The following is an 18,094-nucleotide window of genomic DNA, read 5'->3' on the forward strand; positions in this document are numbered from 1 at the left end:
TTTCCAGTTCCTGTGCGGAAACCAAGCTTGGGCATGCAAGGCTTGATGGCTTCGTTTATAGCTCTTGCCAAACCCAAGCTTTTGTTTGTGGTTTCACCAAATCCATGATTAAGGATTGAAGCCGCAGTTAAGTCCTGACGCAGCAAAATGGCTCAGGGGACACCCCCGTATTACATATCAGGGCGGGAATGCTCTTTAAAGGCCACCCTACTGAACAGAGGGCCCCAGATATTAATCGAGAGGCTTGTTGACTCGCTAAAAGCATTTAAACTTTATATTTAAAAAAGAAATACAAAGTTGCATTTCAAAGGTAAGTGGGAGAGGAAAACGGAACGTTTAAAAACTGTGAGCTAAAAAAGGGATAGTACTTTTCTCCAGGTGGTACATTTTTCTGGGACTGGCAGTTGAGTCTGGCAGCTGGGTCTGGCAGTTTATTTTCTGGGGTAAAATCCCAAAACCAGCTGAACAATTTCAATCCTAAAAAAGCTCAACAACTTGGTTGTCCCTTTGGTCGTCCCTCACGCACTTCATCAAATCTGGCCCTCTGAAAAAAGTTTGGACACCCCTGCTTAACCTTTAAAACCCACAAAACCATTAAAAGGGGGGGACAATTCATGTGTCAAATAGGCATGGATCTCATTCACAGCTTCATAGCACACTTAGTGCTAAGAATGAATTCAGAATATGCCAAGGGGCAAATCTGCTAATTTGGGGCTCATCCTCACTTCCCTTTGTTCTGCAATTTCTTCCAATTGTCCCGTGATTTATAGCCATGGGTCTGAGAAGTTTTTCTTTAGTCCTGCCACTTTCACCAAGAAAATCGACTGTTTACTTGGACTACTGCAATGCGCTCTATGTGGGGCTATCTTTGAAGGTGACCCGGAAACTACAACTAATCCAGAATGCGGCAGTGAGACTGGTGAGTGGGAGTGGCCACCGAGACCACATCACACCAGTCCTGAAAGACCTACATTGGCTCCCAGTACATTTCCGAGCACAATTCAAAGTGTTGGTGCTGACCTTTAAAGCCCTAAACAACCTTGGCCCTGTATACCTGAAGGAGCGTCTCCACCCACATTGTACAGCCTGGACACTGAAATCCAGCTCTGAGGGCCTTCTGGCGGTTCCCTCCCTGCCAGAAGCGAAGTTACAGGGAACGAGGCAGAGGACCTTCTCGGTAGTGGTGCCAGCCCTGTAGAATGCCCCCACATCAGATGTCAAGGAAATAAGCAACTATCTGACATTTAGAAAACATCTGAAGGCAGCCCTGTTTAGGGAAGTTTTTAAATGACTGATGTTTTAATGTATTTTTAATCTTTTGTTGGAAGCCGCCCAGAGTGGCTTGGTAAACCCAGCCGGATGGGCAGGGTATAAATTATTTATTTTATTTTATTTTATTTTATTTTATTATTTTTATTTTATTTTATTATTATTAACTGCTAGAGTGGTGTAGTGGTTAAGAGCGGTAGACTTGTAATCTGGGGAACCGGGTTCACGTCTCCGCTCCTCCACATGCAGCTGCTGGGTGACCTTGGGCCTGTCACACTTCTGTGGAGTCTCTCAGCCCCACTCACCTCACAGAGTGTTTGTTGTGGGGAAGGAAGGGAAAGGAGATTGTTAGCCGCTTTGAGACTCCTTAGGGTAGTGATAAAGCGGGATATCAAATCCAAACTCTTCTTCAGAAAATCCGACTGACTTTCTTTGATTCAGCAGTAAGCAGTGGGTTTTCCTGGGCAAAGCACCAGAACGAAATAAAAACCTCTCAGAACCATATCTGGAAATCACAGGACAAACAAAAGTGTGGATTGGTCCTCAGTTTAACCTGTGGTTGCTAACTTATAGTTCAGGTAGTTCTCAAGGAAGCAGCCAGGTGAAAGTACAATGCATCAACGGAACAACATCCAAAGGGATGTGTTGGAGAGACATGGTGGAATAGATAATAAATACGGAAGAGGCTGAACCAAGTGAAGTTCAGTGCGCATCAGCGGCAGAGAGTATCAGAACTCACACCAACATTTCCCAGCTATTGCAGCAGTTCCTCAGCCAAGAGGGGCGAGTTTCAAGTCTAGTCCCCAGTGGATAGGATTGTCCATATTACGTTCAGAAGCTCCAACTCGGAGCAATGGTGTGGATCATATCTGGGCACTGTCCCAAAACTCATGTGGGGAAACCGTGTGGGACAACTGGCCCGGAACACATGTGCAAATTGATTCAACAATCCTGTTATCCACAGAGTTTGATGGGATTTGCTGTCCAAAGGGGTGGGGGCAATTAGGAGCAGGAAGTCAACTAGTGGGAAAAGGATTACCATATTTTTTGCTCTATAAGACTCACTTTTTCCCTCCTAAAAAGTAAGGGGAAATGTGTGTGCATCTTATGGAGCAAATGCAGGCTGCGCAGCTATCACAGAAACCAGAACAGCAAGAGGGATTGCTGCTTTCACTGCGCAGCGATCCCTCTTGCTGTTCTGGCTTCTGAGATTCAGAATATTTTTTTTCTTGTTTTCCCCCTCCAAAAACTAGGTGCGTCTTGTGGTCTGGTGCGTCTTATAGAGCGAAAAATACGGTAAGCTGTTCCGCTGCTCAAATCCGCAGCCTCCTGGGTTTGTTTGTGATTGAATGAAACAGCCACTGAGTAATGTGTAGTTCACCCTGACTATAGGACTCTAGCCTGACAGTACAATCTTGTAAATACTCAGAAAAAAAGTCCCACTAACCCCAATGGCTCACTTCCGAGTAAACATGTTTTGAGATTGCAGCTTTCATTTCTGGAGCTAGCATGGCAACTACTGTTTATTGTAATTAACATCTGATGATAATCATAGGGAGCCGCGGCGGTGAATTTGAATAACTAGACTTCCCAGCCGCATCAAGAAAGAGTGTTCTGCATCTTAAACTTTTCTTCGCAAAGCTGTTTGTGCCTGCAGCCAGAGAAATTTGAAGCTCTTCGGCACACAGCTGCTCTGCAAATATAATTTTCCTATCAACTTTGACAAAGAAAAATTGCTAAACGGTTCCCACTTCTGCCATCATTGCTCTTGACAATGTTTTAACAAGCTAAGTGTTTTCATATGTTTGCTTTATGTAAGAGATACAAATTGGCAACAAGCAGTGGCGGCGGCGGCTGCTAATGCCAATCGTGGCATTGTGAACTCCAAGGTCGTAAAGTTAAGAAAAAATATATTTTTAAAAAATCAAGTTTCTTTCTCCACCAAAGGAAGGTTCTGATCTGATCTGGTCATGAATCATGCTGCATTTCTAATTAATAAAATAAGTTATTGGGCACTAGATCTGCAGGAATTTGTAGATGGGGTTCATGCAACTTCCCAGAATCCTGATCAAGGGAGTCTGGTGAAACTAGAGGACCAATCTTATGTCTGTTTGGTAGAATGCTTGTCAGTGTGAGCAGCTTATATACCTGTGCAAGACCAGCAGGTTCCTCCTCTGGTCTGTCAGACTGCTGCTCTTTGGCCTGTCTGCTGTTTCACATGTTGACCCCACCTGCCCAAAGACAGTCTCTCCAGAGTGGTGCATGCTCTGGTTATCTCCCGCTTGGACTACTGCAATGCGCTCTACGTGGGGCTACCTTTGAAAGTGATCCGGAAACTGCAACTAATCCAGAATGCGACAGCTAGACTGGTGACTGGGAGTGGCCGCCGAGACCATTTAACACCGGTCCTGAAAGACCTTCATTGGCTCCCAGTACGTTTCTGAGCCCAATTCAAAGTGTTGGTGCTGACCTTTAAAGCCCTAAACGACCTTGGCCCAGTATACCTGAAGGAGTGCCTCCACCCCCATCGTTCAGCCCAGACACTGAGATCCAGCACCGAGGGCCTTCTGGCAGTTCCCTCATTCTGAAAAGTGAAGCTACAGGGAACGAGGCAGAGGGCCTTCTCGGTAGTGGTGCCAGCTCTGTGGAATGGCCTCCCATCCGATGTCAAGGAAATAAACAACTATCTGACTTTTAGAAGACATCTGAAGGCAGCCCTGTTTAGGGGAGTTTTTAATGTTTGATGTTTTATTCTGTTTTTAGTGTTCTGTTGGGTGCCGCCCAGAGTGGCTGGGGAAACCTAGCCAGATGGGGAGGGTATAAATAATAAAATTGTTGTTGTTGTTGTTGTTGTTGACCCAAAGTCTTTTATTTATTTACTTGGGCAATCCTCACTCAGAACTAAGTCGCAATGAGTTCTATGCCATTTGCTCTCAAGTAAATGCACATTTAGGATTGCAGTCTCCCTGTCTTTCAAGGTGGTGGTATCCCCCTCCTCTGTTTCACCCTGAGAACAGCCATGTTAAGAAGTTGAGAGGTATTCACTCAAATCAACAGGAGCATTTCTGATTCAAAAACATCGCTGCTAAATAGCTCTGTTCTAATACACAGAATGCAATTTTCTACCAAAAGAAAAAAGAAAAAAAGAATTTATTTAGTGCTGAAATAGCAGCCACTCATAACATTATCATAAATGTGTTTGTTTAGCTGAACTGAGTTCAATATTTTTTTTAAAAGGAACTTTAAACAATCTTATTTTGGAAACCATCGTTTTCAAGCATGAATTTTGAGATCATGTTTCTGACCACTTCTCCCTCACTTAAGCTCCTATTTTGAGTTACAGATAGGTAGCCGGAATCAGGAATCACAAGACAGAGAAACCAGTAGGAGAACACTTCAATCTCCCAGGACATTCTATACAAGATCTCAAAGTAGCTGTTCTATTACAAAGGAATTTCAGAAATAGACTGGAAAGAGAAGCTGCTGAATTGCAACTTGTTACCAAACTTAAAACCATGGAGAGACCTGGTCTGAACAAAGACATTGGATTCTTATCTCATTATACATGACAAAGCCATTTTTCACCTTCTCACCCCTTGCTTTTTCCTGTAAGACCTATTGCAGTCGTTAAGAGTCGTCAACAGGCTCATCACAGCTTTCTGCCAATCACCCAATCCCACCACCCTTCTGAGTAATACCCCTCCCCACCTTCTCACTATATAGAAGGGTCTGGTGACTTCTGTTTCAGTGTATCTGAAGAAGTGTGCATGCACACGAAAGCTCATACCAAGAACTAACTTAGTTGGTCTTTAAGGTGCTACTGGAAGGAATTTTTTTATTTTGCTCCTATTTTGGTGAGGTAGATAATCTTCTATGTAAGGGGACAAAATGATAGCAGGTTCTGCACAGTCAATTCCACCTAATGAATGCCCATTCGATTCATATATATATTGCCACACAGGCTGTATACAGCAGTCACTGGAAATAATAATAATGATAATGATGATTTTATAATTTATACCCCGTCCATCTGGCTGGGTTTCCCCTGTCAGTCTGGGTGGCTTCCGGCATACATAAAAATTTTAATAAAATGTCAAACATTAAAAAAAAACATTAAATGACTCTGTGAGACAACACCAGCATCCCTTTGAGATGTCAAAATGTTATTTCCAAATGTTATACATTTCTGCATCTATTAAAGCTGCAGTTGAAAAGCATTTTTCTGGGTTCCAAATATGCACCACCACATGGTTTCATTAACCACTTCCTTAGTGGATTTGCAGCATATGCAAGAATTAGGGGGGAGGATCTTCTGTTTGCTGTGAACTGTTATGGTAGGGATGCAAGGCATAAATGTCCCCTCATCCACTGCCTGGCAAAGTACAGAATTTACAAAAACAAAGGCATCGTGATTTCTGCCACTCCAGCAAACTTCCACGTTGATAAATTGCCCACCAAGGACCAAGCAAGGGCTTAAATTGACCCAGGCATTGCGGAGAGGGGAAAGGAAATCTCAGGCAATGCTACTCTTTGGGGCAGCGGGCCCGTTTTCTTTGCAACGTGCACTTCCATTATAGATAAAGTCTTTTATGCTATTTGTTTAATGATAACTTTTTTGCATTAATCAAGAGTAATAAAAATGCTGCTTTTTTTAACAGACTCAACAGCCATTAAAAGATTACTATTATATAATATTCTTTTGAACTTGAAATTAGGGAAAGACAAAGCTAGCAAAAGATGGGAGAGAGTTCTAAGCAGACCCATTCATAATGAAGAATGTTCTTATTTATGTAAACAAGGATTGGATATTTCAATGCATGTCAGCTTAAAAAAAAACTTTCAGAAAGGCTTGTACATCAGTATTATACATCTGTGGTATCACACATTTGCTAGACTTCCAAAATGGGTTGGTCCTCTAGGATTTGCTGGAGGTATAACACCCATAATGCTAATTTCTTGAAAATTTGGTGGCCACCTCATGAGAAGAGAAGACTCCCTGGAAAAGACCCTGATGTTGGGAAAGATGGAGGGCACAAGGAGAAGGGGACGACCAAGGACGAGATGGTTGGACAGTGTTGTCGAAGCTACCAGCATGAGTTTGACCAAACTGCAGGAGGCAGTGGAAGACAGGAGTGCCTGGCGTGCTCTGGTCCAGGGGGTCACGAAGAGTCGGACACGACTAAACGAGTAAACAACAACAACAACAATGTCAAAGTCTCACCTTACTGGGGGAAAGTGGCAGATAAGATCCAGTTAATAATTGGATTCAGCTGTCATCACCACCATGTGAAGTGGTGGTCACAATGTGGTTTGCTGTTGCTGTTAAAATTTGTATACCCCCCTGGCATCCGCATATCTCAGGGTGGTTAACAACACAAAAATACAATATAAAAGCATAAAAAACAAAGAAAACAACCAATAACAAACCAATAATCTCCCCCCCCACCCCCAGATGAACTAAACTACTAGAGATTGTTGCTGTCAGTTCCTTGCTTCCCTGCCAGTTGCCCCCAATGATATGGATTGGAGTTGGATTGGGGAATTTACTCTACCCAGTTCATAGGGTGCTGTTAAATATTCCAGATGGGACACCTCACCATGGCGGTGCCAGTCTGGTCCTCGTCGCTTCTCTTAAGATGCTGCCTAACTCAAAGATGACCTATCTAGGAAATGCAACATGGCCCACCTGCTGGAGTTCCAACAGCTTCCCCATTTACAACAGTAATATAATATAAAATGTTGTTTGTTCCATGTAACAAAAACACAAACTAGCAGTTGGCCTGCGGCTTGGGACACATTTCTGCCAGGGCTGGCTGTGCTGCATAATCTTAATCCAGAAGGGTGATGTGTTCAGGGGGACATGCCTTGGATAAGTGACCTTGTCAACTGTGTTCCCTGCTCCAAACAAAGCTATGGTGTTAAGTCCTATAATGTTAGTGTAACTCCATAATCAAAGCGATTCAGGTTTGGGGATTTGGAGACTCATCTGGCCCAGGACATCTTTTAGAGAAGAAATGTTGATTTGTAGCTGTGCACCTGCTTGCAAAAGGCTATGCAGATGGATATTTATTTCTAGATCTTCTTCCTGTAGCTTGACCCTTGGCAACCTACCCCATCTAGGGCTATTTTAAAACTGCACAAACCATTTGGGTCAGCCTCTCCCTGTCCCACTTCTCAAGTATCTACAGTGAGCTAATAATATTAACAGTGAGGCTCTTCTTTATTCTCGATGATCTTAAACGTTCTGCTTTTGTACACTTGGCACTTCTGTTCTCAATTCTGCTGTCTAGGAATGCAATCGGCACCATCGCTTTGGATTAAAACACACTGGGAGCTTTTTACGGACAGTTTGCCAGCGTATTTAATGTTCTCATAAAAAGTTCAACTATTGAAAAGAGGGCAAGCCAAGTAATCAAGCATTATCTGGGCCCAACAGAATACAAATGTCTAGGCACTGACCATTTCTGCTCAATAGGTTAGCCAAACCTAATAGACATTACTATTGTTTTGACCGCCAGACTTCTGATTGGTTGGCCTTTTCTACTTGGTAGACTTGCGTCAAAAAATGGCTCCCCTCAGGAGGCAGGAAGTGGCTGGGTAATGTGATGACCAAGTGGAGATCAACAATATTTGAGGTGTATAAAGGACAACAAGCCTTGGTGCCTCCTTGAGGAGAAAATTCAAGAGGAATGGTCCACTTTGAACAACGTTACCTCTTTTCTCAAATAGCTTTGAACAATCACGGCATGAAATTGTCCAAACCAATTTCAACAATAGTTCACCCATTTCATCATGTCTCCCTGCAGGATCCACTCTTATATCAATTAATATGGGATTAATATATTAATGGATGAAAAAACAAACTAGCAATAAAGAGGAGAACAGAGGAAAAGCCTTCCCTGTCTCCAAAAATAATTTTTTTTTTAATAAAGAACATTATTTGGGTCTAGCCATCCATTCACTCCCCATTTTGTCCTATTCCAGCAGCTTCATACATTTTTTTAAAAAATGATGCTGACTTAAAACACACACAAATCAAATACGGTGCTAAAATGATGGCGATATTTACCTGTTTCAAAATGTCAATTCAACTGCTAACGTATATGGTATTTCTGGGATCCCTCTGTCTGGAAGCTATAAAAGGCTATTTCCCTGCTTGCTCTTGATTGATTCCTGCAATACCATTAGCTTTCTTGCAGTTCTTCTTCACTCCTCGCTTTTCAATAGCAGAGAAAAGGTAGGTGCTTAACTAGGAACTTCACTGTCCTAAGTGGCCACAGCTATCAGCTCTGCTGGCTTAACATAGCAACTGTGGGGTTAACCAGCCTCATATAACCAACTTGCTTAAGCTTAATTAATGCATGAAAGGGTTAATACCACAAAGTAAGCTGTCCTGCCAGGCTTAGCTATGTCCACGGCCCTTCATCTTGGGAGGAACTAGATAAACAAGCCTTTGTTCTCCTGCAGTCTATCTGAGCAGCTCAGTGTATGAAGAGAATTGAACTGGTTGCTCCAGCAAAACCGCATGGCTCGCACAAGCCACTATACTAATAATCTAGGAAATTTGAAGACACTCAAACTCAGGACGCAAGGGAGAAACGTGCTAAGAGGAAGGCACGCTTGGCAAATCCACACCGTGATCAACTCCCGCCCAGAAACCAATGTCCCCACTGTGGAAGGATGCATGGATCCAGAATTGGCCTCAACAGTCACTTACAGACTCATTGTTAAAATTGTGTTTATGGAAAACAATCTTACGTGTGAAGGACGTGTGAATCCAGAATTGGCCTCAACAGTCACTTACAGACTCACTGTTAAAACCGTGTTTATGGAAAACAATCTTACTCGGGTATGAGTGATCACCAGAGAAGAATCTAGAAACTTTCACCACTTTGTAACTAAAGTTTACTAAACTTAGTAAAACTAAGTTTTACTCCCTGTTGAACTTTTCTGAGGCACACGAATCTGACCTTTGGAGAGTTTGTAAGTAACCAATTTTTAACTGACCAAATGTGTTGTTGTTTTCCTATGCGGGAGAAGAGGGTAACTTTTGAAAAACACTTTTTAAGTGGGCATTTTGGAACTCATTTTGACAAATACTGTTTCCCCCGCGCCCCCCCTCTTTTTTGCATTCATTCTGTCTTCACCTACCCAGACTAGCTCAGGAGAGGTTGTATTATGCTGACGAACTTTACAGACCCAACTCTAACATTTTCTTACTTTTCTTATTACCAGTTCCTCCTCCTTCTTTTTTTCAACTAAGAAAGGGGCTTGCCATTTTACTTTCCCTTGATTGGCCAGTTCCACAGTGTCTTAGTGCAAATACAGTGCTAGTTGTTTCTGCAGAATCTACAATGGTATAGATTTATATTCGGTGCTTCCAGAGAATGTTGCAGGCTACTGCTAAAGGCTGCCCCCTTGTGGCAGCTGCTTTTAATTATAGAGTGTCCTGCAACAATTTGAAAAATTCTAATTAAATGCTGCACATTTTAATCATTCGGCTAATCAACTAAATATTTAGCTGATGTACCAATAGGGCTGGGGGAATAACAAACAGTTTATAGTATGAGTCATGAGGCTATTTTGGTCTTTGTTTGTTACTATAATAGGGAATTAGTTGAGGCTATTTTAGCATAGTAATGAGAAGAATTAAATATTAAAAATAGACTTTCAATTTAAAAATGAGTAGCTGTTGCTCAGTCATTTGTTTCTTCAATATCTGCCAAAGACACAGATATTGGTAACAACTAGAATTACCTGGATTTAATCAATTAAAAAGAAATTTGACACATAATTAAACTTTTAAAAAAAAGATTGTCGGGGGGGGGGGGAATCCCACACAATAATGATTGCCAGAGTCCTTTTGTTTACTTCCTAGCTGTTGCAAGTGGTATATTGGAATGGAGCAGGCAATTCCTTCATCATAGACCCCTTGGCAAACTTCAAAGGAACTGAAGAAGTCATGTGATGTACGAAGAAATGTCTTGAGATTCTCCATGACTGAAGTGGTTGTGTTTCTGGAATGGTGTGGAATTAAAGGAATTGTGTTTCTTTCAATTAGAAAGGTGCTTAGTATTTTTTTTTTTTGCCACCTCCTTTGTGAAGTTCAAGTTGGCTCGTTTCCGATAAACACAGTTAAAGATTTACCATAATGTTTGTGTGTATCTATGTATCCTAAACAGTATTTTAGACAGTATTTCAATCTTGGCGATGCCTTTAATTTATTTAGATCAGCTGCTGGAGAGAGTGTTCTTTTTGCTCATGCTCCGTTTGTGGGCTTCCCAGAAGCATCTGATAGTCATGATGGGAAACAGGATATTTGACTGGATAGGACTTGGGTCTGATCCAACAGGGCTCTTTTACTACAGGACTAATCACTGTATAGTGACCTTAAGAATCACTGCCCTTAAAAAGAACTGTTTGGAAGGGCAGTTGCACGAAGGGAGTGCCTATTCCTTGGGAAATCTGATTGTGTTTCTCAAGGGCTTTTCTGAGAGTCTTGTTAATGAGAGCTAGCAGAAAGGAGCCTCAATTCACTTTACCCTCATTCAAGATAGCATTCTGTGTTTGACTTAAAAACCAGGATGTGGATCTCCAGATGTCTCTGAAATGCATCTCTCCTCATCCCTGACCACGATTAGCCATGCTGGGAGTTGGGGGTCCATAACAACCCTGATTTAAAGGCACAGGATATTCAAGATTCAGCTTAAACTTTTAAGCATGGGAATGGCTTAAGCCCAGCAGGGCCTTCTACGCATTTTAGCAGAAAATGTCCAGGAACTCACCTTTCTTCGCCTCATCTCTTTTCAGGGTTGCATCTCCTCCCTACGTATCCAGATTCTCCCATCACTCTCCATCTCTTAGGACCTCACCATAGCTGTCAACGTTTCCCTTTTTTTAAGGGAAATTCCATTATTCCAAATAGGATTCCTCGCAAGAAAAGGAAAAAGTTGACAGCTATGATCCAGTCAAGCCTCCCTAGGACTGATAAGAAGAGTTTGCTGCAAAGCAATCAATTTCTCTGATCCAGAATTGAACGTGTTCCATTCGTGAGCTTCCTCTTGCCGATAGTTACAGAAACACGGTGACTGCATGGAAACAAACCATCTCCTGCGTTGGAATCAACCTTGAGCAGCAAAAATAAGGCTAGGTTCACTTTTCTTCCTGCCACATCATGGGATTACTGTATTGAAGAGGTGGGAGCTGTTACTACACTGAAACTTCAACTACATTGAAACTTCAAGCAGTACCAGCAATAGAGTAAATTGCAAGCAGCAGCATGGCCTAGTTTGCAACATCCTGTCACCAGTTGCACAAAGGAGCTTAATCAAAGCCTTAATGACTACTGCAAGAAGCTGTGGCACACGCCCACATGCGCTTTGCAGGATGTTTCTAACAGGGTCCAGACTCTCTTTGCTCTCCACAAGAGCGTGTAATTGGGGCAGCTGGTGCATATAGCTGGGCTCTCTTGCTGGGCTCTCTGTCCCTTGACAGAGGGGCAAGTAATTGTGCATGACCCCAGCAGGTAATAAAAATCTCCTTCCAGAGGCCACAGATCCAAGCAGAGGCGTGGTGCAGGGAGATGTGGCTAACCCAGATCCCATCAGCCATTCCCCATTCAGAATCTGCAAATTTGCAAAACAAGAGGAAATCCACATCTGGAGCAGAAGGGGAAAGAGCCAGGGAAGATTCTATAGGGGGGGCAAGGGAAGCTTGCAAGAAAGAGTAGATTTCTTATCCTTCTCTCAAAAGTGCAGCACTGAATCTTGAAACCACTTCTGATTATCTGCCAGTATTTTGTTGGACATTAAATATGTCTGATTTCCTCAGTCCCAACCTATAAAACAGCTAAATGAGTCTGTGTGGCAACTCTACCAATCCTGGACCACCATGCTGCAATCTAAGCCTGGAGGACATGGAAAGGCAAGACGCTGAAGGCACAGGGCAACAGGTGATGCTGCATTGGGAGCTGTCAAAGGCAGAAGTCTGCACTCCTGGCCCCTCTACCAGGCCTGGCCAATCCAGAGGTTCTACAGTACCTGCCAATCACAGGAGGCTAATGCTTTAGATCAGCGGTTCATTGATGCTTGTTTTTAACTTTTGTTGTTTTTGCCTTTTCATGTTGTTATTGTATGTTTTATATTTTTAATTTTTTGATATATTTTATGAATTAGTGGTATGTTGTTGTTTAGTCGTTTAGTCGTGTCCGACTCTTCGTGACCCCATGGACCAGAGCACGCCAGGCACCCCTGTCTTCCACTGCCTCCTGCAGTTTGGTCAAACTCATGCTGGTAGCTTCGAGAACACTGTCCAACCATCTCGTCCTCTGCCGTCCCCTTCTCCTTGTGCCCTCCATCTTTCCCAACATCAGGGTCTTTTCCAGGGAGTCTTCTCTTCTCATGAGGTGGCCAAAGTATTGGAGCCTCAGCTTCACGATCTGTCCTTCCAGTGAGCACTCAGGGCTGATTTCCTTCAGAATGGATACGTTTGTTCTTCTTGCAGTCCATGGGACTCTCAAGAGTCTCCTCCAGCACCATAATTCAAAAGCATCAATTCTTCGGCGATCAGCCTTCTTTATGGTCCAGCTCTCACTTCCATACATCACTACTGGGAAAGCCATAGCTTTAACTATACAGACCTTTGTTGGCAAGGTGATGTCTCTACTTTTTAAGATGCTGGTATTAGTGGTATACTGTATATTTATTATTATAAATGCAGATAAAAAATAAAGATGCTTGCAATACTCTTTAGCATCTGGAGGGAGCACTTCAGCACACGGTCACAGGAAGTTCCCAAAGTTGGTCCTGGCTTCCATCCACAGAATGTCCTTGTTAAACTGTGAGCTTTGCCATTCGCTCATGAGAGTGCTAGAATTTATTGGCCTGCTTAATCCAGGTGACCTCTGCCAGACTCTCAGGGATTTAGACTAGAATCCCTAAGAATAGCAGATGGCTAGGAAGAGCTGCTGTCTTCAGCATTTTTCTCCCGGTCTGTGAAATTATTTGCATCCCCCCCCTTTTTTTTTTTTTACATCTGGAACTGCAGACACTAACTGAGACACTTTCAGGCTAAACATGTTTAATGATGTAACAGCTTGCCAGGCAACTGACAACAACAAAACCTCCTCAGTTATCTTCTTTTTTTAAGGAAATGGTAAGAAATGCACAGCTTGAGGAATTCCATGCAATTAAGGGGGAGGGGTGTTGTCAGGGAACTGTCATCAGGGCCGGAGGGAGAGAGCGGGCTCCGGAGGGGTCCCAGAGAGCGTCCCGGGATGGAGAGAGGCAGCCCATCTTCTGGGGAAGAGAATCAGCGTAGCACCAGTGGAGAAGGGGGGGCAGATGGGGGAATCGGTGAGGCGGTCCCATGACTCCTTGCCAGGGACCAGCGGGGAGAGTAAGGGTCCTCCGCTGCCTACACCCTCCTTGCGCAGAAGGCTTCCGCGCAGGGAGAGTAGGCGGAGACTAGGCGTCAAAGAGCTTCTTTGCTGGAAGAAGTTCAAGAAACGCCCACTGACGGATTCTGCCAGCGATTGAGACAGCCACGGGTGAGTGGCTGTCCGGACAGAAAAGGTTCACTCAGGCAACCCAGCCAGGTGTTGCACCAGTTTACGCACGAGCAACCCCTAGAACCATTACAGGTGTTGAACATTTTCCTTGCGAAAGAAAGAATTAGATTGTCAAAGATCTCCCAACCACCTCCACACAAAAAATACAATCTTTGGCAGGTGCTTCACTAAAGCGTGCATCACTTACAAGCGTAATTTAATTGTATCCACAATGTTGATGCTGTTCCTTGGATTCTACCACATCAGCAGCATTTTATTATTTGTACCCCGCCCATCTGACTGGGTTGCCCCAGCCACTCTGGGCAGCTTCCAACATATGTATATAAAAACATTTTAAAATCACACATTAAAAGACTTCCATATACAGAGCTGCCTTCAGATGTTCTCTAGAGGTTACACAGTGGTACCTCGGGTTACAGACGCTTCAGGTTACAGATGCCACTAAGCCAGAAATAGTACCTCGGGTTAAGAATTTGCTTCAGGATGAGAACAGAAATCATGCAGCGGTGGCAGCGGGAGGCCCCATTAGCTAAAGTGGTACCTCAGGTTAAGAACAGTTTCAGGTTAAGAATAGACCTCCAGAATGAATTAAGTTCTTAACCCGAGGTACCACTGTATAGTCAATCATCACCTTGGGCGTTCCACAGGGCGGGCGCCACTACTGACAAGGCCCTCAGCCTGGTTTCCTGTAGCTTCCATTCTTGCAGTGAAGGAACTGGCAGCAGACCCTCAGAGCTGGATCTGTGTCCAGGATGAATGATGGGGGGGGGGGTCGAGACACTCCTTCAGGTATGAAGGGCCGAGGCCATTTAGGGCTTTAAAGGTCAGCACCAATACCAGACCCTCCAAGTGTCCCTATTTTCCAGGGACATCCCTGTTTTACAGAAGCCGTCCCGGTTTCTGATTTGATCCGGGAATGTCCTACTTTTCCTTAGGACGTCCCTATTTTCATTGGAGAAATGTTGGAGGGTATGGAGTTATCCGACCCCTGAGCTATCTGAAGGCAATCCTGTATAGGGAAGGTTTTTACTGTTTAATGTTTTATTATGTTTTTATATATATTGGAAGCTGCCCGGAGTGGCTGGAGCAACCCAGTAAGATGTGTGGAGTATAAATAGTAGAATGATCATTATGGAACGGGATGTCCCTATTTTCATTGGATAAATGTTGGAAGGTATGCAACATTGTGCTCGGAAATGTACTGGGAGCCAGTGAAGATCCTTTAGGACTGGTGTTATATGGTCCCAGGGGCCACTCCCAGTACCAGTCTGCCGCATTCTGCATTAGTTTTAGTTTCCAAGTCACCTTCAAAGGTGACATATCACATAGAGCACATTGCAGTACAGTGGTGCCCCACAAGACGAATGCCTCGCTAAACGAAAAACCCGCAAGACGAAAGGGTTTTCCGATTTTTTAGCGGCTTCGCAAGACGAATTTCCCTATGGGCTTGCTTCGCAAGACGAAAGCCCATAGGGAAATCTCCGGGGACAGCGGGGAAGCGCAGCACCTGTCCTGAAGGCTTGCGGTGGGAGGTCCGGGAACAGAGGAGAAGGCGCGCAGCGATTCTCCTCTGTTCCCGGGGCTTGCGGTGGGAGGAGGGTTTTTCCTCCCCACAGCCAACCTTCAGAACAGCCTTCTGAATGTTGGCGGTGGGGAGGAAAGCCCTCCTCCCACCACAAGCCTTCAGGACAGGTCCGGGAACAGAGGAGAAGGCGCGCAGCGATTCTCCTCTGTTCCCGGGGCTTGTGGTGGGAGGAAGGTTTTCCTCCCCACCGCCAACATTCAGAAGACTGTTCTGAAGGCTGGCGGTGGGAAGAAAAGCCCTTCTCCCGCCTCCAGACTTCAGAAGAGTTCCCCGCAGGGCTCCCCAAGCTGTGAATGTCTGCCCCGCGCGAGGGGCGCTCTGCTTCAGAGCGTCCCTCGCACCGGGCAGCAGGCTGCTATCCGCAGCCTAGGCAGCCCTGCAGGAACTCTTCTGAAGGCTGGCGGCGGGAGAAGGGCTTTTCTTCCCACCGCCAGCCTTCAGAAGGCTGTTCTGAAGGCTGGCGGTGGGGAGAAAAGTCCTTCTCCTCCCGCCAGCCTTCAGAAGAGGTCCGGGGACAGACTGTCCCCGGATCTGGTCTGAAGGCGGTCTCCCTAGGAACGCATTAATTGATTTTCAATGCATTCCTATGGGAAACCGTGCTTCGCAAGACGAAAAACTCGCAAGAAGAAAAAACTTGCGGAACGAATTAATTTCGTCTTGCGAGGCACCACTGTATTCCAAACAGCAGATAACCAGCACGCGTAGCACTCTGGTAAGACAGTGCACAAGCAAGTAGGGTCGGCCGGCATACCAGGTGGAGCTGATAGACAACCGCCCTGGACACAAAATTAATCTGCACCTCCATGGACAGCTGCAAGTCCAAAATGACTCCAGAATGCACAATGGAGGGGTTGCCTCTTTGGAGCATTCTCTCATCAAATAAAATAAGCAGCCAAGAGTTATTTTTGCTTCCTCTGCAGCACCCTATTCTTGGAGAAGGTGATCAAGCATGTGGTGGCAGGACAACTCCGGGGACTGTTGCATAATACTGATTGCGATAATTTATCGGTCTGGCTTCTGGCCCAGTTTCCGCGTGGAGTCTGCCTTTGATGACTATCTCTGGAAGAAGAATAGTAAACCCCAAACCTCTCAGTAGCTTTTTCTCCCATCAACCATAGTATCCTTCAGGACTGGCTCTCCGGGTTAGGGAACAGAGGCGTCTTTTCCCAGCCATCCCTTTCTCACCTATTTGACAGGTTCCAGAAGATGGTGCCTCAGGTTAAAGCAGCTCCATCTCTGAAGTGTTGTCTCACGCAGTGCCACAAATACAGTGGTACCTCGGGTTAAGTACTTAATTCGTTCTGGAGGTCCATACTTAACCTGAAACTGTTCTTAACCTGAAGCACCATTTTAGCCAATGGGGCCTCCTGCTGCTGCCGTGCCACCGGAGCCCGATTTCTGTTCTCATCCTGAAGCAAAGTTCTTAACCTGAAGCACAATTTCTGGGTTAGCGGAGTCTGTAACCTGAAGCGTATGTAACCCGAGGTACCACTGTATTCATATCCCATACCATCGTAACATTTGTTTCAAATCCCCAGGGGAGATTTGCCAGAGGTTTGAGCTCAAGTGCCGCTACTACTGTGCTAGTGACACCCAGTTCTGCATCTCATGATAATAAAAAATAAATAAATGGAGGAATGTCTGCGTATGACAATTATTTCCAAGTAAGGGGGAGTGGCAACAAAATGTTGCAGTGTGGGGTGCTCCTGGTCAGAGTTCTGACCAAGCAGGGAGCCAGCAACACTTTTCTGAGATACTTTGTTCCATTATTCTTATCCCTGGGTCCACACCCAAAAGTCAGCCGGCATTTTGTGACCGAGTAGGCTTCAGTCCTTATGGGGCTTGGGGTGAGGGGCTCACCGGGTTTTATTTTTTTCCTAAACATTTATTGTACTTCTGCAAACGTGGGGTTTCCCCCAAATGAATACTTCCTTCTTGTGCATGGACGGTGATGCTTCAGCTATGTCAGATCCACACGCAGATACTGAAGTCATTGTTAGCAATGGGGTGGGATAGACCAGAGACGGCCAACTTTCAAGAGACTGCGATGATCTACTCACACAATTATAAACTGGCAGTGATCTACCCCGGGGGGGGTCAAAGTTGTTGAGCTTTTCTTATGCAGGAATGATGTGCAGTCTAATTCTCTATGTATTAATTTTGATCCCTTGAAAACGAGAGTAAGGACAAGGCGATATTCTTTCTGAGCTCATAGGAAAGGGCAGCTCAATTTGTTTTCAAATATGGCAGGTGCAGCTGGATACCAATTAAACTGAACCAAAAAATATAAATCATCATTGGTTTTTTAATTATTATTCTGATAACTGGCAGATAAAATATGCGAGTTACAAGATGTTACAATTTTGGGGGTGGGTGGGGGGACCTCGCTGGCCCAATTAAGCACAATTTCACCTGCACAGTATCACCTGATCAACACTTAAACATGTTTCAGACTATATCGCTTTGCCGCTGCACCCTGTAAAAGCCTATTGTTTGAGGAAATAGGCCATAAACTATGGGCTGGATTGGTGCTGCCCTCTAGGGGCTGTCCTGCATGGACTGCAATAGCAGGCGTCACTCAAATTAATCCTCAAAGGAGGAATCAGCCTTCACACACGTACACAGAAGTGTTTCAAGAGTTTTGGCATCAACATCAAACACCAGGTCACAAT

General features: G+C 44.4%; 1 long non-coding RNA gene across 1 annotated transcript in view; it reads left to right on the plus strand.

Moving 5' to 3' along the window:
* Positions 1-18,094, plus strand: part of LOC307210131 — a 112,259-nt gene that overhangs the window by 76,118 nt on the left and 18,047 nt on the right. The gene's annotated exons all lie outside the window — the stretch shown is intronic.

This window comes from Podarcis cretensis (genome assembly GCF_951804945.1).
Source record: "Podarcis cretensis genome assembly, chromosome: 2".
Taxonomy (NCBI): domain Eukaryota; kingdom Metazoa; phylum Chordata; class Lepidosauria; order Squamata; family Lacertidae; genus Podarcis; species Podarcis cretensis.